Source organism: Somniosus microcephalus, chromosome 3 (genome assembly GCF_052327205.1).
Source record: "Somniosus microcephalus isolate GS21.2 chromosome 3, FLI_Smic_1.0, whole genome shotgun sequence".
In the NCBI taxonomy this organism is placed as follows: Eukaryota; Metazoa; Chordata; class Chondrichthyes; order Squaliformes; family Somniosidae; genus Somniosus; species Somniosus microcephalus.
In genome coordinates, this window is record NC_140989.1 from 75,033,719 (window position 1) to 75,058,931 (window position 25,213).

Here is a 25,213-nt window from a genome sequence, read left to right on the forward strand (position 1 = left end):
GGAGACAAACTTATCATCCTTCTAGTTTCCACTAATTTTAATTCTAAGAAGTTATAATTTCTTCTAACTTTTAATTCTAAGAAGTCATTTTTGCCTCCTTACAAGCCCCCCTTATGGCCCTTGGCTATATGCCCAAGCCAGGCCATTTCCCTATTACTTTCTCGTGGGTGAGCCCCAAGTTTGTCCTTCCACTTGGATAGCTACTTCCCAAACTACAGAATCTGCCTGTTGGCTTTCCCATCGAGGTTATATAAGATAAGTCCTTTCTGCTGGACTTTTTATATGTGCCTTATACAGTTTTTTTACTTATCGCTCTCGCTATGGCTGGTCTCTTATTCCTGCTACATTTTTGACAGGATAACAACAAGATCACCGATACAATGCCTTGTATGACAACCAATACATGTGATATTATCCTTATCCAGGGGTGTATTTGCACATTGAGCCCAGCATTCCAAAACCAAGGCCGACTAACCAACATTTCTTCAGTGTCCTTTTGTAGCTTATCTATTTCTTCCACCAAAATAATATACTTTTGCCTCTGCTTCTGAATGTCATGCTCCAGTTGGGTTTGTTCTTTGTTCAGTTCGGGTATCGGGTTTCCTTGTGGCCTTATTGCCTTTGTATACCCTTCTCGGATATTGTCCGTCACTGTCCCATTAATGGTTTCTTCTTTTAGTTCAGGATATATGAGTGTCCGTCACTGTCCCATTAATGGTTTCTTCTTTTAGTTCAGGATATATGAGTGTCCGTCACTGTCCCATTAATGGTTTCTTCTTTTAGTTCAGGATATATGATATACCCATTTATATGTGTCTCTTCTTGTGGGGTAAAGCAGAAGTCAGTATCCGTGATGGCACAGGAGGTGGTCCCTCCCTTATTCGTAACTGTCATATTGGGTGCCTTGGTGATCACACACCATTCTCCATTCCCTCGTGGTGCGGCGGTTGTTTCAGAATCCCATGTCATTGGCGTGATACTCAATGTGCACCCTTCCATTCGGCCATAACCACAGTCATCCTTGGTCGTTCTTGGTGGACTTCAGCATAAAACAACTTGGTTATTTCTATAACAGTCATCTATGTTAATACCCCTTGTACTGTTGTTCTCTTTAATCACATGTTTGGACAAGTCATGGTCGTGTAAGCGAGTTTGATTCCTTATCTCCCCTATATTGTTTGTTTGGTATAAGGGATCTCCTTTTGTTACATCAGACTGCGGTATTGATGGTACAAATCCTATTGGCCCAGAAATTCGGGTCTCCACGGGTGAGTACGCACGGGGTACTCACCCGTAAGCCTAATGGAAGAGCCGCTTTCCTGCATGCACTGCGCATGCGCGGGAAACCGGCACTTCCGTTCCCCTGAAAGCAGGGGTTAAGAGGTCGTACGCGTGCGTGGGAGAGGCTGCGTGTGCGCATCAAACTTGCGTTTTTTTTGCAGGTTTTCCCGGGAGTGTAAGTCTCCAGCATTTACACATTTAAAAAGCAGGCATAAGGCCTGCTTTTTACAAGGTGAGTGGTGAATTAATTAAAATTAAAACATTTTTTCCACAGGTTTATTATTTTAAAATACTTTAAAGCAAGGTAAGTTTATTTTTAGCCCCGTTAGAAAATAAAATTATTTTTTCAAAAATGTAAATTATTGTTTAAAATAGTTATTTCATGTAATTTATAGCTAATTTAAAAAAAGTGATTTAAAAAAAAAAATTATTTGAAGATTTAGTGATGTTTTGGGGCCCATCGTATTTATAAGTTTTGACAGCTCTTCCTGTCAAACTTATGAATGGAGCATTCCCTGCTCCGATTGGCTCCCCATGGCCCACGTGATCCCAGGGGATGCATCGAACTAACTGCGCCCCTGGGATACGCAAGCACTGCGCGCCGGCAGCTGGAGCAGGCCCAGGATCGGAATTCCACGGGGGCCCACAGCTCAACGGCCGGCACGCAAGGTAAGTGCAGATCGGGGGCTTGCACCTGCGGGAAGCCCCCGACCCGAATTTCTGGGCCATTATATTTAAATATCTGGTTATGCATCTAGCTTTTGGTATCCAAGCATGACTATTCCTCCGTACCTCACACGTATGAGTCATGTTTTTATCTAAGGTCCAATTGGTAAATACATCATTCGGTATCCAATCTGGCACTTCTCCATTTTGGAGTTAGAGTGGGCTAGATTTTCAGTATAGACAGTTTTGGGGCGCTAACCTTAGCGCCCGCCCGAAGTTAGCGCCCGCCCCAAAGTAGCGCCCTGTTGCCGGAAATTCAGTGGCTTCGCCCTAAGAGAGTGGTGGAGCGCTAAAAGAGGCGTTCCACTCCTACCTTTAGGCGCTAAGCCGGCGGTCCAGAGGGATAGCGCCCAGGCGGGGCACAGCGCGGGTGCGGTCATTTTTGCACTGACAGCAGACCCTGTGGTGCCGACCAGCTGTTAAAGGGGGAAGGGACGAATTGGTCTGCTGCCACGCCCTGCACACTGCAGCCTTGCAAAGAGGCCTCAACACTGCTGCTCAGCCCCAGGGAGTCATGGCAACGCCAGAGAAGGCCCGTCAGCGTGCCCTGCGCTTCTCAGAGGGTGATCTGGACATAATGGTCACAGCCCTGGAGGTGAGGCGCAAGATCTTGTTTCCAGAGAGTGGGAGGAATCCAACCCACCATGACTACACCAAAGCCTGGAAGCAGATCGCCCAGACGGTGACGTTCACCGGCGAGGCCCCCAGGACCCACAAACAATGTCGTAAAAAATACAACGATCTGACCAGGATTGTGAAGGTGAGTAGCCTTTCCACTCTCCTCCTCATTCTTGCATGTACACCTGACATGATGGGCAAAGGGAGCTGAAAGTCCTATTGGCCAGCCCTCAGCCAGCAGCATTGGGACAGTCATGAGCATCAAATGGCCATTCGGCACTCTACACTTTGGCCAAGCTATTCCACCATGGAAGGCAGTGCACAGTACATCAGGGCTTCACTCTGTCCAAGCTATTCCACCATGGAAGGCAGTGCACACTACATCAGGGCTTCACTCTGTCCAAGCTATTCCACCATGGGAGGCAGTGCACACTACATCAGGGCTTCACTGCGCACTTACAGCCCGTCCTTTCTCTTCCAGGCTAAAGTAGCGTTTAATCGCCAGGCCCGTGCCAGGGGTGGCCGCGCCAAGCTGCAGAAGCTCACTCGGCTGGAGGAGCGCGTGTGTGTGCTCATGGGAGCCCGTGTGATTGTCCCCACAGCGTGCGATGTATCCGACCCTCCACTGCCCGGCAATGGTAAGGACCTCGCCTTTTGGCCCTCTCGCGTCGCACTGGCCCATCCGAGCTACCTCCTTTGCCACTGTCCCACCAATGCGCTGAATCCCACCAGTCCTAACTCCCTCGCTGATGCCGTCTCCTCACTCTGAAGCTACTCTTGTGCATTCCTGCTTTCAGCTGGTGACGACCAGGACCCTGAAGCTGCCAGTGACAGCACCTCCGACCAGGAGGAGGAGGAGGAGCAAGCCGGACCTTCGGGGGAACAGTCACGTCCCGCAGGAGAGGAGGAAATGCTTGACACCTCCTCACTGGACGAGTGCCTGGAGGAACTGTCGCAGGGCAATGCAGCTTCTGGGACCAGTGGCGTCCAGCCACCCAGCAGCCGTGCGCGTGGCCCGCGGCCTTCCCCCCAAAGGGGGGAAGGATCAGAGGGGAGTGCTGCTGCTCGGCACACTCGCCGTCACCAACGCGGCAAGGGTCCCCTAGTTCGGCCCCCTCCTCCCCAGCGGGAGAGTCGCGACTCCAGTCCGGACACCTTCACTTCGGAGGAGGTGCGGAAGCTGGATAAGATGGCCGACGACTCGGACCGGCGACACACGGAGCTCATGAGCGTGGTGGGGCACATGCCTGAGGCCATCGAGTCGCTGGCGACCAGTGTGCGCGAGTTCGGGGCAGCAACTGCCGCGAGTGGCCGCATGCTGACTGATGCCGTCAAGACCCTGGCGGATGTGATGCGCGCGCACACCAGGACCACAGGGGCACTCACTGCTGCCACACGCGCTGTCTCAGGCAGGCATCGCCAAGGCAGCCGCCGCGCTGGACCATCCCAGCAAGCCGCCTGTCGGCTGATTGCTGCGGATCCTGCAGTGCGGGCCCGGCCGAGTGCCACCGCGCCACAGCACCAGCCAGCGCATCCCAGACGCCAGCTGGCCCACATTGCGCCATCCGTCGCCGCCATTCCCCCTCTGGGGCATCAAGGGCAAGCGGCTGCAGCTGATGGTGGCCAGGCTCAGGTGCGCCACTCAGCAGACGGCCCCTCGAGGCCCAAACGCCGTGTAGGCCGCCCCCCAGCGGCATCTGGCGGAAGGGCATCTGAGCCTCAGGCGCCTTCCCCCAGCCTCGCAGCAGCCACTGGGCAGAGCTTGCGAAGGAGCAGCAGGCCGGGCAGGGGAGGCAAAAGGCTGGCCAAGGTCTCGCCCTCGCGGGCCACTCAGTAGAGGGTGTGGGCAGCTTTCCTTTAATATGGCGGTGGCCATCTTTATTTTGCCCATGGTTGTGCTTTTGGAGGGCTTATTTTTTGCGTTAGGCCGACGTTGAGGCCCGGTTTGAAGAAAGGTGGAGTGGCTCCTCCCCAGTTTGTGGGAGTGAGTCGTTTGTTGGGCTTTTTGTGGGGCCCGTTTATTGTTTTTGGGGATTCATGTGGGAAGGGCTGTTCATTTTTGTGCAATAAAAAATTATCTTTATTCATGCAGTCTCCATGGTTGTTCTTCTTAGTGTTTGTTGGCTTCGCCGGCTGAGGGCTTGCGGAGCGGCTGCATTCATCTTCCCTCATGGCCCCTGGCCATTCCCTGACAGGGGGCTTAGAAGTACCGTGTAATAAGGTGGCGTCGTGCGGCCCTTGGCCCTGGTCGCTCCCTCCTGGGAACGTACTCCTGCTCCTCCTCCTCCTCCTCCTCCTCATGCTCCTCCTGCTCCTCCTCCTGAGGTGCTGGTCCAACGTCAGGTGGCAGTGCCCGAGTCCTGCGGATAGCCAGGTTGTGTAGCATGCAGCAAACCACGACAAATTGGGAGACCCGGTCCGGCGAATACTGGAGAGCTCCTCCGGAGCGATCAAGGCAGCGGAACCGCTGCTTGAGGACCCCAATAGTTAGCTCGATGATGTTGCGGGTGGTTTGATGGCTCTCGTTGTAGGCCTCTTCAGCAGCGGTCCTGGGCGCGCGGAGCGGGGTCATGAGCCAGGTGCACAAAGGATAGCCTTTGTCCCCGATGAGCCATCCTCTTGGGGGAGGCTGTGCCTGGAACATGTCATGCACAGTACTCTGCCGCAGGATAAAGGCATCGTGGCTGCTGCCTGGGAAGCTGGCATTGACTGCCATGATGCGCTGCTTGTGGTCACATACCAGCTGCACATTCAGAGAATGGTAGCCCTTCCTGTTGCGATACTGCTCGCCATGCTCCAGAGGGGCCCGCAAAGCCACATGCGTACAGTCAATGGCGCCCTGCACCAAGGGGAATTCCCCGAGTCTGGCAAATCCCAATGCGCGCTGATGCTGGCTCTCGAGGGCCATGGGGAAGGAGATGAATTGGCTTCTCCTTCTGAACAGTGCTTCGGTCACGTGGCGGATGCAGCGATGCGCGCCATACTGGGAGATGTTTGCTATGTCCCCAGCAGCGTATTGGAAGGAGCCGGTGGCATAGAAGTTCAATGCCACCGTCACCTTCACTTCCACCGACAGAGACGTCCTGCACCTGAGCTTTGGCCGCAGATCTCGGCGAAGCAGGTGGCAGATCTCTGCAATCACCTCCTTTCGGAATCGGAGCCTTCTAACACATCGCGCGGCACTCATGTTTAGGTAGGAGCGCTGCTGGCGGTGTAGCCTGACTGGGTAAGGCCTACGTGGCCGACGCCTGTAGCCCCCTCTGCCTCTAGCCAGGGCTGCCCCTCTCACAATGCGTCTGCGAGCCCTACGGACATGGCGCTGCAGCTGCGCGTTGGCACCCCATGCAGCCCCCATCAAATCCTGGCAAACAGTCTAATTTCCAAATAGCCACTTGCAGCGCTATGGCCTGAGTCCAAAAATACCTGGCTCTTGCTGCTTGAAACCAGATAGCTATCCTCCTTGTTGTGTCTCCAGAAATGCGTTGCACAAGACTGTTTTCTGAAAAAAGGCTGGCCTTTATACTGGAGAGGACGTTCCCTTTAATTAGCGCCCCCCGGGGCCTGCGCTGGTTGTGTTGCGTTCCTTTTTCCAAACGCTCCGGCCGCCCGCCGCACAATGGGGCGGTCCGACTGAAGTTTGCAATCGGGGCGGCCAAAGGGCGTTGCACGAGGATGTGACGTCATTTTCTGCGCGCGCATCCGGGCGGGCGCTAAACTTTGCGCCGGCGCTAATGGGCAACTTAATTTGGGCCCGGGCGCAAACTGCGCTGCGCCCGGGCGCTACACGCATAGCGCCCGGAAATCACTTCTCTTAAGGCGCTAACTGCTGGCGCAAGCGACTGAAAATCTAGCCCATAGAGTTATACAGCACAGAAAGAGGCCCTTCGGCCCATCGTGTCTGCGCCGTCCATCAATCCCTGTCCAGTCTAATCCCATTTTCCAGCATTAGGTCCATAGCCTTGTATGCAATGGCATTTCAAGTGCTCATCCAAATGCTTCTTGAATGTTATGAGGGTTCCTGCCTCTACCACCCTTTCAGGCAGTGAGTTCCAGATTCCAACCACCCTCTGGGTGAAAAAGTTCCTCCTCAAATCCCCTCTAAACCTCCTGCCCCTTACCTTGAATCTATGCCCCCTTGTCATTGACCCCCCTACTAAGGGGAAAAGTTCCTCTTTATCTACCCTATCTATGCCCCTCATCATTTTGTATACCTCAATCAGGTCCCCCCTCAGCCTTCTTTGCTCCAAGGAAAACAACCCCAGCCTGTTTAGTCTTTCTTCATAGCTGAGGCGCTCCATCCCAGGTAACATCCTGGTGAATCTTCTCTGCACCCTCTCCAAAGCAATCACATCCTTCCTATAGTGAGGCGACCAGAACTGCACACAGTACTCCAGCTGTGGCCTCACCAGCGTTTTCTACAGCTCCATCATAACCTCCCTGCTCTTTTATTCTATGCCTCGGCTAATGAAGGCAAGTATCCCATATGCCTTTTTAACCACCTTATCTACCTGTTCCGCTGCCTTCAGGGATCTATGTACATGTACACCAAGGTCCCTCTGACCCTCTGTACTTCCTAGGGTCCTACCACTCATTGTGTATTCCCTTGCCTTATTTGTCCGTCCAAAATGCATCACCTCGCACTTTTCAGGGTTAAATTCCATTTGCCACTTTTCCGCCCATCTGACCAACCCGTTTATATCGTCCTGTAGCCTGAGGCTTTCCTCCTCACAATTTACCACCCCACCAATTTTCGTGTCATCTGCGAACTTACTGATCATACCTTTTACATTCTCATCCAAATCATTTATGTAGATCACAAACAGCAAGGGTCCCAGCACCAATCCCTGAGGTACCCCACTGGACACAGGCTTCCAGTCACAAAAGCAACCTTCGACCATCACCCTCTGCCTCCTGCCACTCAGCCAGTTTAGGATCCAACGCGCCAAGGCACCCTGGATCCCATGGGCTCTTAACTTCTTGACCAGTCTCCTATGCGGGACTTTGTCAAAAGCTTTACTGAAATCCATGTAAACCACATCCACAGCATTTCCCTCATCCACACACCTAGTCACCCCCTCGAAAAATTCAATCAGATTGGTCAGACATGATTTACCCTTGACAAAGCCATGCTGACTATCCCCGATTAATCCTTGCCTCTCCAAGAGGAGACTAATTTTGTCCCTCAGAATTTTTTCCAATAATTTCCCTACCACAGATGTTAGGCTCACTGGCCTGTAATTCCCTGGTTTATCCCTGCTACCCTTCTTGAATAATGGTACTACGTTAGCTGTTCTCCAGTCCTCTGGTACATCCCCTGTGGCCAGAGAGGTTCTGAAAATTTGTGTCAGAGCCCCTGCAATCTCCTCCTTTGCCTCACACAACAGCCTGGGATACATCTCGTCCGGGCCTGGGGATTTAGCCACTTTTTGGCCTGCTAAAACCGCTATACCTCCTCCCTCTCGATACTAATATGTTCAAGTATGTCACAGTCCCCTTGCCCGATTTCTATGTCTACATTGTCTTTCTCCATAGTGAACACAGATGCAAAAAATTCATTTAAAACCCCGCCTACATTATCTGGCTCTACACACAGATTGCCACTTTGGTCCCTAATGGGCCCTACCCTTTCTCTGGTTATCCTCTTGCCCTTAATATACTTATAAAACATCTTAGGATTTTCCTTTATTTTGCTCGCCAGTGTTATTTCATGGCCCCTCCTCGCCCTCCTAATTTCTTTTTTAAGTATGCCCCTGCACTTTTTATACTCCTCTAGGGCTTCCTCCATCTTTAGTCTTTTGTAACTGCCAAAAAGCCCCCCTTTTTTTCCTAATGCATTTTTGTATATCCCTTGTCGTCCAAGGTTCCCTTTGCTTGTTGGTCCCACCCTTGACCTTTACAGGAACATGTTGGCGTTGTACTCTCTCTATTTCCCTTCTGAAAATCTCCCACTGCTTTGATGTGGATTTTCCTATAAGTAGCTGCTCCCAGTCCACTTTGGCCAGATCCTGCCTTATCATATTAAAATCAGCCTTCCCCCAATTTAGAACCCTTATTTCCGGGCCGTCTTTGTCTTTTTCCATGACCACCTTAAATCTCACCGAATTATGGTCACTGTCGCCAAAATGCTTTCCTACTGATACTTCCACCACTTGCCCGGCTACATTCCCTAGAATTAGGTCCAGTACTGCCCCCTCTCTTGTAGGACTTTCTACATGTTGGCTCAAAAAGCTCTCCTGGATGCACTTTAAGAATTCTGCACCCTCTAAGCCTTTCACACTCTGACTATCCCAATTAATATTGGGGAAGTTGAAATCCCCCACTATTATTACCCTATTATTTTCGCACTTCTCTGAGATTTGCCTACATATCTGTTCCTCTATCTCCCCCTGACTGTTTGGGGGCCTATAGTACACTCCCAGCAAAGTGCTTGCCCCCTTTTTGTTTTTAAGTTCTACCCATATGGCCTCATTAGAGGAACCCGCTAATATATCATCCCTCCTTACAGCAGTAATTGACTCCTTAATTAATATTGTAACACCCCCTCCCCTTTTACACCCCCCTCTGTCTCGCCTGAAGATTCTATACCCCGGAATATTGAGCTGCCAGTCCTGACCCTCCCTCAACCATGTCTCCGTGATAGCAACAATATCGTACTCCCATGTGTTCAACAACAACTTCAGTTCATCCACCTTATTTGCAAGACTCCTTGCATTAAAATAAATGCCTTCCAGCCTTGCCATATTCCTTTTTGCCTTCACATATTTGCTCTGCCTTCCCAGCTGACTTGTTTTTTCCTCCGTATTTGGCTGTAAATCACCCCCTACTATAGTTCCACTCTGTATCCCATCCCCCTGCCAAGTTAGTTTAAACCCCCCCCCAGCAGTGCTAGCAAACCTCCCCGCAAGGATATTGGTCCCCCTCTGGTTCAGGTGTAAACCGTCCGACTTGTACAAGTCCCTCCTTTCCCAGAAGCAGACCCAGTGATCCAGGAAACTAAAGCCCTCCCTCCTGCACCATCCCTTTAGACACGCATTCATCTGTTCTATCTTCCTATTCCTATACTCACTAGCACGTGGCACCGGGAGTAATCCAGAGATTACAACCTTTGAGGTCCTGCTCTTTAATCTTCCACCTAGCTCCCTAAATTCTTGCTGCAGGACCTCATCCCTCTTTTTACCTATGTCGTTGGTACCAATGTGGACCACGACCTCTGGCTGTTCACCCTCCCCCTCCAGAATGCCCTGCAGCCGCTCAGTGACATCCTTGACCCTGGCACCAGGGAGGCAACAAACCATCCTGGATTCACGTCTACGGCCACAGAAACGCCTATCTGTTCCCCTTACTATAGAATCCCCTACCACTATTGCTCTCCCACTCTTTTTCCTCCCTTCCTGGGCAGCAGGAGCACCCCCAGTGCCAGGAAGTTGGCTGCTGCTGCCTTCCCCTGGTGAGTCATCCCCCTCAACAGCATCCAAATCGGTATACCTGTTTGAGAGGGGAATGGTCACAGGGGTCTCCTGCACTATCTGCCTGCTTCTATTGCTCCGCCTGGTGGTCACCCATTTCCTTTCTTCCTGTGCAGCCCTTACCTGCGGTGTGACCAACTCACTAAACGTGTTATCCACGACCCTCTCAGCATCGTGAATGCTCCACAACCCATCCACCCGCAGCTCCAGCGCCTCAATGCGGTCTGCTAGTAGCCGCAGCTGGATGCATTTCCGGCACACGTGGTCATCAGGGGCACTGGCAGTGTCCCTGAATTCCCACATAGAGCAAGAGGAGCATAACACGGGGCTGGGCTCTCCTGGCATGACTTACCCTTTAATTAATTTAAATTAATTCACTATCACCAATTAAAGATATCTCTAAGGCGCTTGTATAGTCTACCAACAGTCCCTGCTACACCAGAAAAGACCCTAGTAACTATAAACTACAGAGTTAAAGTTTAAAAAAGAGAAACACTCACCAACCAATCACTTACCTGCTCCCTGGTGACGTCACACTCTGATTACTTTTTACCTCTCTCCCCGCTGCTGAGTTGGTAAGCCTCGCTGCTTGCGCCGGTTTTTATACCGGGCTCACCTCGCTGCTCCCTGCTCTGAACTGGTCGGGCCTCGCTGCTTGCGCCGGTTTTTATACCGGGCTCACCTCGCTGCTCCCTGCTCCGAACTGGTCGGGCCTCGCTGCTTGCGCCGGTTTTTATACCGGGCTCACCTCGCTGCTCCCTGCTCCGAACTGGTCGGGCCTCGCTGCTTGCGCCGGTTTTTATACCGTGCTGACCTCGCTGCTCCCTGCTCTGAACTGGTCGGGCCTCGCTGCTTGCGCCGGTTTTTATACCGGGCTCACCTCGCTGCTCCCTGCTCCGAACTGGTCGGGCCTCGCTGCTTGCGCCGGTTTTTATACCGGGCTCACCTCGCTGCTCCCTGCTCCGAACTGGTCAGGCCTCGCTGCTTGCGCTGGTTTTTATACCGGGCTCACCTCGCTGCTCCCTGCTCCGAACTGGTCGGGCCTCGCTGCTTGCGCCGGTTTTTATACTGGGCTCATCTCGCTGCTCCCTGCTCCGAACTGGTCGGGCCTCGCTGCTTGTGCCGGTTTTTATACCGGGCTCACCTCGCTGCTCCCTGCTCCGAACTGGTCGGGCCTCGCTGCTTGCGCCGGTTTTTATACCGGGCTCACCTCGTTGCTCTAGGTTATGTTGTACTTCACTAAGTATCCATGCTCCGTACCCTGCGCAAACTATTTCCAACTGTGGTTGCCGGCTCACGTCTTCCCCTGCTTTGTTTATCAAATTCATAACTCTGGCGTGGCCCCGTAACATGTGGGCCACTTGTAGCAATTCTCCCTCCGCGCCATCACCTAGCTGTGCCTGCAGTCTTTGATTATCCCCTTCCCTGCCCAAAAATTCTTGTAAGATTCGGATTAGGGCATCAACCCGATCGTCTATGGTGTGCAGGTCTATAGTGTTCACCGTCGCAACCCCTGCTGCGTATCCCACGCCTGCCGTTTCTAGTATCCCTCTTATCTCCCTGTCCTCCTTTTCACATTAAATGTCATGGTTCTTGATTCAGGGCCTTCAAGAGCTCGTCAAGTTATTGTATAGGCTTACGGTTTCCTTTCCACAAAAGCTGGGAATGGTTATATCCATTAGGTTTAGGAACACTGTAATTATTCGTTGGCGTACCCCAAAGTGTATTTATCCTTGGTTTTCTTTATTACCAATCCCCCTTTTGCTCCTGATCACGGCAACGTTGCTCGAGTTTCTGTAATACAGGCCTTGTTGGCTCTTTTGGCCGGCCTGCACAGCTTCTCCCGCAGCTCCCCCTATAAGGGATAAGATCCTGTAAAACATAATATTTCCCAGTCATCACCGGTTAGTTAGAGTCCATGCCTTTTCAACTGGGTCCAGTGTTTCCATTTGCCGGTGCCCCTTATATCTACGCATGCGCACGTGTCACTTACCATTATTACCTGATGGGAACCGGTCTATTTTGGCGAGAACCCGGGTTTCTCTGGGTTGTTTATCTTTACCATTACCTGACTGCCTACCTGGGGTATTTGGACTTTCTGTTCCTTGGTGTCGTTCTCTAAGTCTTTAATTACTTGCTGGTCTCTAGCCTGTGCTTTCAGGTCGTGTAATTGCTTACAGAGTTCCATCACAAGCTTTCGTATTCTGGGCTAGATTTTCAGTTGCTTGCGCCAGCAGTTAGCGCCTTAAGAGAAGTGATTTTCGGGCGCTATTCGTGTAGCGCCCGGGCGCAGCGCAGTTTGCGCCCCGCCCCAAATTAAGATGCCCGTTAGCGCCGGCGCAAAGTTTAGCGGCCGCCCGGATGCGCGCGCAGAAAATGACGTCACATCCTCGTGCAACGCCCTTTGGCCGCCCCGAATCCAAACTTCAGTCGGACCGCCCCATTGTGCGGCTGGCGTCCAGAGCGTTTGTAAAATGGAACGCAACACACCCTGGGGAGCGCAAATTAAAGGGCACTCCTCCTGCACTATAAACGGCAGTCTGCATGTGTTGTGTGGAAGGATCCAGTGTGTTGTTGTGAACGGTGTATTTATGTTTCCCTCCTCCTCCTCCTCCTCCTCCTCCTCCAAAAACACATGCACCCTTCCCCTTTAAGAGCTCACTGGCACCAGAGTGTCTGCCGTGCGCTGCGCCCGAGCTCGGGCGCTGCGCTCTGCACCGCCGGCTTAGCGCCTAAAGATAGTAGTGGAACGCCTCTTTTAGTGCTCCACCAACCTCTTAGGGCGAAGCCACTGAATTTCCAGCAACGGGGCGCTACTTTGGGGCGGGCGCTAACTTCGGGCGGGCGCTAAGGTTAGCGCCCCAAAACTGTCTATACTGAAAATCTAGCCCTCTGTCTTTATATGGTCCTACGTCCTCACTTCCTGTGACCAGTACCTCGGGCAGTCTCATTGCTCTTCCTGTCATTAACTCAAAGGGCGTCAGTCCTGTAGTCCGGCTAGGGGTTGCCCTTAATTTCATCAGGACTCGGGGTAACATGTCCATCCATCCCTATCCCATGGGGTGGCTTCTTCCTGTACCTTAAGCATGTTCACCTCCTCGGGCCCAATTGCACATGCACCAACTTGGGCTTCATTGGTCAGATTCCCTTTCTCAGCTGTCCGCTTGGCTGCCTCGTCTGCCCATGCATTGCCCTGTTGGTGTCGGTCAGTAATCTTCATGTGTGCTTTAATTTTTATTATTGCGCACTCTTGGGGTAGGAGGGAGGCTCCCACTAATTCCTTGATTATATTCCCGTGTCTTGTGGGTCCTGCTCCTGATGTCATATATCCTCGTCTACTCCAGGCTACCATGTAATCATGCACCAGCCCAAAGGCATATCGACTATCTGTATATATATTTACCCTTTTTCCTTCAGCTAACCTCAGGGCTTCGGTGAGAGCCACCAATTCTGCTACCTGAGCCGATAGGCTTCCTTCTAGCCGACCTTCCCTTTTAACCTGTCCATTGCCATCTACCACTGCCCATCCTGTTCGTGGTGCCCCGTCTATATATTGCTGGGACCCATCCACATATAGTTCCATTTCCGCTTCCTCAAGCGGAGTTTCACTAACATGACTATTTCCCCCTTCACTTCCTGTTGGGTTACACTGATGTTCCTCTCCTTCTGTTATAATCCACCCTGTGGAATTGTTACCGTTGTCTTTAACTATTGTTACTGTGCCATTGGGGGGGTACGAGCATCGCCTCCCATGTGGCCCTACGTGTATCTGATACAGTTCTTAGCCTTCCTGTGTTAAGCAACTCTTCTAGGGTATGCTGGATATGTAGGATAATTTGTCCTGGCATCACTATTGGTTCACTAACTCTGATGGCCCACGCAGTGCAGTCAAGGGCAGCAACGCATCTGGACAATCCTGCAGCTACAGGCTGCTGCTTAGTGGGGTAGTACGCTACCAGCCTTTGTCTATCCCCATGCACCTGGGTTACTACCACATTGTAATGATCCTTACTGTGGTAGTTATAGATGTGGAATGGCCTATTCTGGTCTGGTAATTGTGGTGTATGTACCTTTAAGAGGAACTATGTTTTTTTTGAGGCCCCTGTGTACTGTAGTACCGGTAGTGACCACTCGGGTATATAAGCCTGTATAGCGTCTTGTATAGTTTTAGTTCACCTCCAGACTTTGTTCAGTAAACACTTGTTAATTCAACTCCTGCTTTCCGGGTCTTCATTAACATACGGATACAACAGTGGCGACGAGTTAGAAACGAACTTATCTGCAATTCGGCAGCACCTCAAGGAGATCGATTCCTAAACTGTGGTTTCACCAGCTAAATGGGCTGATGGCAGGTAGTGCACTGATCCTTCCTGGGCGACGGGCTGGGGCTCGATCGGGTAGCTCTGCAGCGGGGCCGGGCAGCGAGTCGTAAGGCAGAAGCAAACAGAGACAGAGGGTGGAGCACTCAGGACACGGCCGGCTCTGCAAAGCAGGTTGGCGTTCGGACCAAGCAAAGGGAGGGGAAAGTCCCAGAGAGTCCGACAGGAACGATTCTCCAAGTGACGGAGAAACTGTTTAAAAATATATATGTGAATAAAAACCGCGGAGAACAGCGTTGGCAGCAGCGGCAGCGGCGGGAAAGCGCGGGAGGCGCCATCTTGACGCGGCAGGGAAGAAGGGAAAACGCGGGAGTCGCCATTTTTGATTTTCAGGATGCCTAAGACTGGCAATATTACTGCTTTCGATAGTGATATAGAGGATTGGACCACATATGTGGAAAGAGTGGAGGTATATTGCAAGGCGAATGAAGTAGCGGATGATAAAAAGGCATCGGTACTTCTAAATCTGATGGGCACAAGGACATACGGGCTGTTACAAAACTTGATCACTCCAGCCAAACCGATGGACAAGAATTTTAAGGAGATTGTTGATACCCTACAGGAGCACTTAAACCCAACACCACTGCTGATAGCGGAACGATTCAAATTCTTCAGGAGGAATCAGCACAAGAATGAAAGTAACGCTGATTACCTCACTGAATTATGAAAGCTGTCTAAGCACTGCCAATTCGGGGCAGGACTGGCAGATTCTCTACAAGACAAATTCGTCTGTGGTCTCCTAAGCGAAGGAACACAGAAAAGACTACTTTCTGAGGAAGATTTGACACTGGACAAGGCTTTCAGTGTGGCTGTATCATACGAAGCAGCAGCAAGAGGAGCTGCAGAATTACAGCAAAAGCCACAGGACTTCGGCACCCATGAAATGACGCGGGGTTTCGAGAGATGTTATCGCTGCGGCAGATCCACCCATGACCAGAAGGACTGCTGGTTCAAGGACAAAGCATGCAGGCAATGCGGAAAGATGGGACACATTGCACGTGTATGCCGATCTGGAAAAAAATCCGCTGACAGTAAAAAGGTCAATAAGGAAAAGTACAGGAAGGTACAAATGATGACGGACAGTAGCTCCGAAGACCAGAAGACCGATAGCGACTCCGGAAACAAGAGACTAAGCTGTCTCAAATTACATAATGTAATTGCCAAAGAAGATTACCAGACTATTTGGGTTACCCTCACAATAGCGGGGTCCCCAGTTAAAATGGAGCTAGATACAGGATCAGCTCTGACCGTCATAAGTTGACGGGAATTCGAGCAGCTATTTCCGCATATACCTTTGAAAGACACATCCATTATCTTGAAGACATATACGGGGCAGAAAGTATACCCCAGAGGGAAAATAAGGGTGCCTGTTGTATACAACAGCAAGGAAATACAGAAGTTGTATTTATACGTTCTGCAAGATGGTGGTCCACCGTTGTTGGGACGTGAATGGATCAGAAAGATACGTTTGGACTGGCACTCCACTCAGGCACTGACGGTGACCAGTAAGAAAAAAAATGATGATGACGTCATCCCTGGACGATTAAAAGAAATCTTGGCTAACGCCAAAGAAGTGTTTCAACAGGAACTAGGAACCCTGAAAGGCGCCACCGCCTCAATAAAAGTGGAAGATGCGGCAATTCCAAGTTTTTTAAGGCAAGGCCGGTGCCATACGCAATTCGTCCAGCAGTCGAGGCAGAGCTGGAGAATTTGGAAAAAGCAGGCGTGTTATCCAAGGTAGATTGGAGCGAGTGGGCAACACCCATCGTCCTGGTCATGAAGAAAACGTTGAACAATGATAAATCTGAAGAACAGAGAAAAATTCGCATCTGTGGGGACTTCAAGGTGACTGTAAACCCGGTTCTTCATACGGTACAGTATCCTCTTCCGAGGATAGAAGATATTTTCGCCTCACTATCCGGAAGGAAACGTTTCACCAAAATTGACTTGGCACAAGAATATCTACAGATGGAGGTTGAGGAGACCTCTAAAAAGTATCTCACGATAGACACACACAAAGGCCTGTACCAGTACAATCGGCTAGTTTTCGGAGTAGCATCAGCTCCAGCTATCTGGCAAAGAGCTATGGAGCAAGTACTGCAAGGGATTCCGGGGACTCAATGCTACCTAGACGACATCCTTGTAACAGGAGAAAATGACAACGAGCACCTTGCCAATTTGGAGCAGGTGCTCACGAGGCTGAGAGAACGGGGCCGACGAGCAAATCGCCCCAAGTGCGAATTTTTCCAGAAACAAATATCATATTGTGGCCATGTCATTAATGAAGAAGGGTTGCATAAATCACCTGAAAAAATTGAAGCGGTCGTAAAAGCCCCAGCGCCTGAAAATGGCTCACAATTAAGGTCATTCCTGGGATTAATAAATTACTATCATAAATTTTTACCGAACTTGTCAACGGTTCTGCACCCTCTTAACGCACTGCTACAAATGGGAGTAATTTGCAAATGGAGCGAAGACTGTAAACGTGCCTTCCATAAATGCAAAGGCTTGATCACGTCCAAGGAAGTGTTGGCTCATTACAACCCATCACTGCCAATCAGACTGGCGTGCGATGCATCCCCTTACGGCGTGGGAGCGGTATTATCGCATAAATTCCCTGATGGCTCGGAGCGGCTGATAGCTTTTGCGTCACGCTCATTGAACTCAGCTGAGCGTAACTATGCCCAGAGCAACAGGGAGGCACTCAGCCTGGTGTGGGGGGTGAAGAAATTCAACCATTACCTACACGGACAAAAATTTACCTTGTTGACTGACCATCAACCCCTCGTCTCCATATTCAACCCTAAAAAGGGCGTTCCCATTATGACAGCGCAAAGGCTACAGAGGTGGTCCCTTTTCCTAGGGGCACACCAATATGACATAGAATACAAAGGAACAAAACAGCATGGGAATGCTGACGGTTTATCGCGCCTACCGTTGCCAACAGTGGAAGAGGCACCTACAGTGGACCCAGTGGAGATGTTCCACTCGACCATAGTTGAATGTCTACCAGTGACAAATTCTACCATTGAAAAGGAAACAAAAAATGACCCGACTCTCTCACGAGTCTACGATTTAACGGTGAAGGGATGGCCAGCACATGGCGAACCACTGTTGCCAGCATTCTCGCAAAGAAGAGAACAGCTGTCAGTGTGCCGAGGAACCTTGATGTGTGGATCCAGAGTGGTGATTCCACCCAAACTCCAGGATAAAGTGCTAAAGGAGCTTCATGAGGGGCATCTGGGTGGAGTGAAAATGAAGAACTTAGCCAGAGCGTTTGTGTGGTGGCCAGGTATCGATGGAGACATCGAAGAAATGACCAAGAGCTGTCTAGGATGCCAGAAGGTACAAAACGCCCCATCACAAGCCCCTCTACATCCATGGGAGTGGCCCTCATCTTCCTGGCAAAGGGTACATATCGACTTTGCTGGTCCATTTATGGACTCAATGTTCTTAATCGCGGTTGATGCACACTCCAAGTGGCCGGAGGTAATAAAGATGTCCTCCACCACCGCGGAAAAAACCATCACAGTATTAAGGACCATATTCACCAGGAATGGGCTGCCTGAACAGATCTGTTCTGATAATGGACCGCAATTTGTATCCAAAGAATTCAGGAAGTTCTTAAAAAACAATGGGGTTAAGCACTACACGTCTGCCCCATACCATCCCGCCACCAATGGATTAGCTGAAAGGTTTGTCCAGACCTTCAAGAAGGCCATAAAGGCCATGGGTAATGAAGACATAAATCTACAACATGAGGTAGATAACTTCTTGTTTGCATACAGGAATGCAACACATGTGGTTACAAACCAAACCCCCGCCATGATGTTTTTCAATAGAAGACTAAGATGCCGGCTGGATTTGATCAAGCCAAACATCAGAAGGGACGTAGAGAACCGGCAATTTCAAGGCATGAATGAAAGGCCAACTAGAACCTTCCAGATAGGTCAACAAGTTTTGGCCCGGGACTACCGTACCGAGAAATGGCAGCCTGGAACTATTTGCACACGACTAGGACCACTGATGTATACCGTGGACATTGGAGAAAGCATAATAAGGCGCCATGCTGACCAGATCAGAGAGTCATCCAAAAAGGGACAACCTACACCACAACTCTATACGCCTAATGATGAAGCAGAGATACCCATAGTATCTACCCCCGATCCGGTGATACTGGAACCAGATGAACCCGACACTGGCATTCAAGCCGAATCGACCTTGCCAAAAGAACCTACTACACCACCGAAACCTACTACACCACCGAGGCGTTATCCGGACCGAGTCAGGAAGCCTCCAGAGAGACTGAATTTGTAATTAATTAACTTCAGCAAATGTGTAGATTATTGTTCTTGTAAAAATGTTAATTAATGATTACTTAAAATATTATGTACTATTTATCTAAAAGGGGGGGAATTGTGGTGTATGTACCTTTAAGAGGAACTATGTTTTTTTTGAGGCCCCTGTGTACTGTAGTACCGGTAGTGACCACTCGGGTATATAAGCCTGTATAGCGTCTTGTATAGTTTTAGTTCACCTCCAGACTTTGTTCAGTAAACACTTGTTAATTCAACTCCTGCTTTCTGGGTCTTCATTAACATACGGATACAACAGTAATCCCAGGGCAGGAGCACTTACGAGGGCTTGTTTAACTTTATAAATGCTGTTTCTTGGTCGGGGCCCTTGTCCACCGGCTCCTGGGATGGTTTCCCCCCTTTGAATAAATCCTGTATAGGCTGGGCCATTTCTGCATATTCTGGGATAAAGTTCCAGCAATAATTAAATAGCCCTTGTACCTGCCTGACCCCTTTCACAATTCCTGGCCTCGGCACCATTCTAATAGCCTCCTTTCTGTCTTCAGCATTTGTCTCTTCCTTTGTGTTATTATGTATCCTAGGTAGGTTACTTCGTCCTTCTCTACCTGTCCCTTTCTAGGATTTACCTTTAGTCCCACATTCTGCAGGGCTCCCAGTACCATAGTCAATTAAATATTGTAGAGGGACCTGCCACTATCGGATGTTCTTGTGGAGCAGAGTTATCTTATTCAATTCAGTCTGTACAAATTTACACCAACCAGAATTTCACCGTGGCCACAATGAAAGTCTGGTTTTAATAGGTTAATTAACCTCATAACTCCAATTTAATCCAGATCAATTTTTAAAAACTAACCAGTATCACTTGGAAAAGAAAGAAAGAAGCCACATTAACAAAGAAACAATCACCCATGTCTTGTAAACATTCAAATTCATTTTCTTCCAGGCACATTGGCAACTGTAACTTCAAAGCTGAAGCTTATCTTTTATAAGACAATTAACAAACTTAAAACAACACACGCTTGTCCATCATTCAAGACAAGTCTTCAAAGGGTTAAACAGCTTTTAGCTCTCTGTACAAAAGAGTGGGTGGAGCTAAAATAAACACAACAGACACTTACAAAGACAGAAAACTTCCACACTTTTAACACACACTTTCACACAAATTGAGATTCCAGCATTCCTTTTAAGATTCCCTTCACTCAGCAAATCCTGTATTTTACTTGTTTTGGACAGAAACTGATAGCTTCTGTGTCAATAAAACTCTAATTTTTTTTCTTATTCCCTTTCTTAAATTACTGGTACTCAGGTACAATTTTGGCACCCGTTTTTGGTCCAAATTCGAGTACGTCTGCTCAACTCATAATATGCACGAGCCACTAAAATGATGAGCTTTTCTTCCTTTAATTTTGTATCTTAGCCCACCATTCTCTTTGTTTTACCGGTGGGTCATTCGGTTGTCAATCGTTTTTCTTCATCGTATCTATTAGTTTCACATTCTTTTCCGCTAGCATTTTTACTAGGGACCCCTCCGGTCCCCAGTCATACCTGTTGGCCATTCTTTACGATCACTGGGGTCGTTACGTTGCCCCTAGGTTACTCTTGTACTCCTTCTTGTCTGTGCCGGCCATATACGACCAATACCAGTTCGCTGGTATTGCCTAGTTGGCCGTGCTTCAGGACCTACTCATAACCCATATCGTGCTTATTCCTCAGTTTCCGTCAGTCCGTGGTTTGCTATACTTAGTTCTTATATACAGATTATCCCCTCTTCCGATCCACAATGTATCAGCTCTAACTTGTAGGTGCTATTAAAAAGATACTCACCCCAATAGCTGCCACATTGTTCGGGTTGGAGAGTCTATATCCTGCCGACTACGCCAATTGTTGGGGTAAAAGAGAAGTCTTCCCTCCTCTCAAGTGGACCCCCTGAGATAAGGGGTCGACACTTGCCCTATAGCAACCATGAATTCACCAGACGAACACCTTGGATAAATTTCACGATCTTTATTCAAGCATATGCAAGGGGAAAATCTCAGTCTCATCCCAGAGAAAGGATTCTTCCACCGAGTATCAAATACGTACAGCAATTATACCCTAACTTGAGGCGTACACCCCTCGTGCACACCCCATCTACAATTATTGATTGGTCTACAGAATAGGCGAAGGGCTATGTCCATTCAATGCCCCTTATCAGGGAGGTTGCTGAATGGTTCACAGAAACCTATCTTTACAGCATTCACGGGCTAATTTATCTGTTCCTGCTCTGTCCAGGAGGTGCTTACATCATGCTTTGAGAATCTGTATGTCCTGCCTTATCTTAAGCAAGGACAAAAGACCAGCTTATTAGCTTTACAGTTCCTGTCTTATCTGGGTCCTACATTCCTAAGCAAGGAGACAAACTTATCATCCTTCTAGTTTCCACTAATTTTAATTCTAAGAAGTTATAGTTTCTTCGAACTTTTAATTCTAAGAAGTCATTTTTGTCCCCTTACAAAGAGTCACCTGGCCTATGGTTGTAAATGTGGCCAAGTATTCACAGAAAACCTGCCTGGTGATCCTTTGCATCCTAGACCTGTGAGCATGATGATGGAATGCCCGCGAGTAAAAACAGAAAAAGAAAAGGAGATTACTGATAAATTACAGATGATTTCCAGTTATTGTGAAATGGTATCAACAAACATAAGAGCATAAGAATCAGAAGCAGAAGAAGGCCATACGGCCCCTCGAGCCTGCTCTGCTATTCAATAAGATCATGGCTGATCTTCGACTCAACTCCACTTTCCCGCCCGATCTCCATATCATTGATTCCCCTAGAGTCCAAAACTCTATCTATCTCAGTCTTGAATATATGCAATGACTCAGCATCTATAGCCCTTTGGGATAGAGAATTCCAAAGACTCGCAACCCTCTGAGTGAAGAAATTCCTCCTCATTTTGGTCTTAAATGGCCTACGCCTTATCCTGAGACTATGCCCCCTTGTTCTAGACACTCCAGCCAGGGTAAACAATCTACCCTGTCAATCTCCCTCAGAATCTTATATGTTTCAATGAGATCACCTCTCATTCTTCTAAACCCCAAAGAGTACAGGCCCAATCTACTCAATCTCTCCTAATAGGACAACCCTCTCATCCCAAGGATCAATCTAGTGAACATTCATTGCACTGCCTCTAGACAAGTATGTCCTTCCTCAGATAAGGAGACCAAAACTATGCACAATACTCCAGGTGTGGTCTCACCAAAGCCCTGTACAATTGTAGTAAGACTTCCTTACTCTTGTACTCTAACCCCCTTGCAATTAAGGCCAACATGCTATTTGCCTTACTAATTGCCTGCATGCTAATTCTCTGTGTTTCCTGTATGAGGACACCTAAATCTCTCTAAACACCAACATTTAATAGTTTTTCACCATTTAAAAATATTCTATTCTTCCTATCAAAGTGAATAACCTCACATTTCCCCATATATACTCCATCTGCCACCTTATTGCCCACTCACTTAACCTGTCTATATTCCTTTGCAGGCTCTTTGTGCCCTCCTCACGGCTCACTTTCCCAAAAGCCATATTCCAAGAGATACACCATCCTATGAACAGAATTCTGATTTTATTAATACATGATATTGTTGAAGCTGCCGCGGAACACGAATGGAGGCCGAACCGATCTGAGGAACACATGGCTTTTTATTACATTCTCTTGAGAGCTGGCTGCCCCAGCTCTTCTCTCTGCTAAACCCGAAAACAGAAAGAGGGCGATGCCCGCGCTTTTGTGTACACACTGAGGGCAACGCCCACTCCTTTGTCATGCCTTAAAGGCAGCATGCTTCTTAAAGGCAAGGTGCCCGATTTATTGTCCACGGACGGAAAAGTGGATTGCGCCCGTTTAGGTGGCGATCCGCCACAATATACTGGGTTTAAAAATCTAAAGTCTCAATGACACAAGCTGTGGAAACAGGCTTCTGAGATGGGATGGTTTGATAACACAAAAGTTGTAAATACCACAAGCTTTTGAAATGGGAATTGGTTAAAAATACTAAAACAATGGCCCTATTGAAATAGCAGTTTGGCGCTTCCAGAAGGTCTGGAGTTTGGGAGAAACACAATGGAATGACTCAAGTAAAGTGTTAAAAACTTACACTTCGAACAGGAACACAGAATATTAAAAAATCATATGCCTTTGTTAAAGTAACATCAAATGAAACAGGAAACACAATATAATTTAACCAACTAAGATGGCTAGGAAAACAAACACCCTAGCTGAAGTGTCTTTAATTTAAAGGTTGTAAATATGATACCAACATGATATTGTTGAGGCTGCCGCGGAACACGAATGGAGGCCGAACCGATCTGAGGAACACATGGCTTTTTATTACATTCTCTTGAGAGCTGGCTGCCCCAGCTCTTCTCTCTGCTAAACCCGAAAACAGAAAGAGGGCGACGCCCACGCTTTTGTGTACACACTGAGGGTGATGCCCGCTCCTTTGTCATGCCTTAAAGGCAGCATGCTTCTTAAAGGCAAGGTGCCCGATTTATTGTCCACGGACGGAAAAGTGGATTGCGCCCATTTAGGTGGCGATCCGCCACACAGCTCCCCCCAGAATCCGCTTAGGAGGTGTGGACGAGATGGTGCGGCGGTCTGATGGGCCGGCCGGAGCGGCTCTTGTAGGACGCTGGTGGACGTGGAACAGCCGGGCGTGGAGCAGCCGGGTGTACTGGCTTGACGGCAGGTCGGCCGCGTGGCGGTGGACGAGCTACTGGGACCTGCTCACCGGGCTCCGAGTGTGCTGGCTTGAGTCGGTCAACCGACACTTTTTCAGTCCTGTCACCCACTTGTAGGGTGAAAAATTTGTCCCCAGCCTGCAGCACTTTGTAGGGCCCGTCGTACGGGGGTTGAAGGGGTCCGCAGTGGGCGTCATGCCGGATGAAAACGAACCGTGCCTGGTGCAGGCTTAGCGGGATGTGTGAGGTGGATTCGCCGTGCCGGGCAATGGGCACCGGGGCGAACTGTAGCGCCGGTGAGGCGAAGTCGTGGTGTTGCTGGTCGGCTGACCAGGGTGTCATGGCGGTGGGCAGGAACTCGCCGGATACGCGCAGCGGCTGGCCGTACACGAGCTCTGCTGCTGATGCGTGGAGGTCTTCTTTAACCGCGGAGCGCAGGCCGAGGAGGACCCATGGGAGTCGGTCGGTCCAGGCGCAGTCCTGGAGGCTGGCTCGAAGAGATGCCTTCAAGGATCTGTGGAACCGCTCACACAGTCCGTTGGCTTGGGGGTGGTACGCTGTGGTGCGGTGAATGGTCACCCCGAGATTGCGTGCGATGGCGGTCCAGAGTTCAGAGGTAAATTGCGGACCTCTGTCCGACGTCATGTCGGAGGGGACGCCGAACCGTGCGACCCAGGTGCTGACGAAGGCTCTGGCGATGTCGGCGGTGGTGGTAGAGGTCAGTGGAATTGCCTCGGGCCAGCGTGTGGTGCGGTTGACGATCGTCAGCAAGTGCGTGTGGCCTTGCGACGGCGGCAGGGGCCCGACGATGTCCACGTGGATGTGGTTGAATCTACGTGAAGGGACGGTGAACTCCTCGAGGGGTGCTTTCGTGTGTTGCTGCATCTTGGCCCATTGGCAGGCTAGGCAGGAGTTGGCCCAAGTACGCACATCCTTGCGAAGGCCGCGCCAGACAAAGCGGTTGGCTACCAATTTGATGGATGCGCGGGCGCTGGGGTGGGAGAGGTTGTGGAGAATCTCGAATACCCGGCGGCGCCAGGACGCTGGGACGACGGGCCGAGGTTGAGATAGGGATATGTCGCACTTGACCGTGACTGCGGTCGGGCTGCAGGTGACGTCGGCCAGGCGTAGCCTTGGTAGGTTGGTAGGTGCGGAGAGCAGATCAGGGTCTGTGAGCTGGTCTGCTGCGAGTTGAGCGTAGTCGACTGCCAGGTGTGCGACGTGGATGGCGGGGCGGGAGAGGCAGTCGGCTACCACGTTGTCTCAGCCGGAGACGTGTTGGATGTCCGTGGTGAACTCGGGCACTGCCGCGAGCTGGCGCTGCTGCCTGGCGGACCAGGGGTCGGTTGTCTTTGCCATTGCGAATGTCAGGGGTTTGTGGTCGACAAACACAGTGAAGGGGTGGCCCTCTAGCAAAAACCGAAAATGGCGGACCGCCAGGTACAGCACGAGGAGCTCGCGGTCGAAGGTGCTGTACTTGACCTCCGGGGGGTGTAGTTGGCGGCTGAAGTAGGCAAGTGGTTGCCAGGCGCCGTCGACCCACTGCTCGTACACGGCGCCGACCGCATGGTCGGAGGCGTCCGTGGTGAGCGCTACTCTGGCATTGGGCCGTGGGTGCGCGAGCAGGGTGGCGTCGGCGAGCGTGGTCTTGGTGGAGTTGAAGGCGGCTGATACGTCTGCCGTCCATTCGACCGCCATCTTGCCGCTCCTGCC

The 25,213-nt window shown here is 50.1% G+C and overlaps 1 pseudogene; it reads right to left on the minus strand.

Annotated features, from left to right (window-relative positions):
* Window positions 1–341: 341 nt before the first annotated feature.
* LOC147121144 (uncharacterized) lies at window positions 342–12,279 on the minus strand (annotated as a pseudogene).
* Window positions 12,280–25,213: the final 12,934 nt, after the last annotated feature.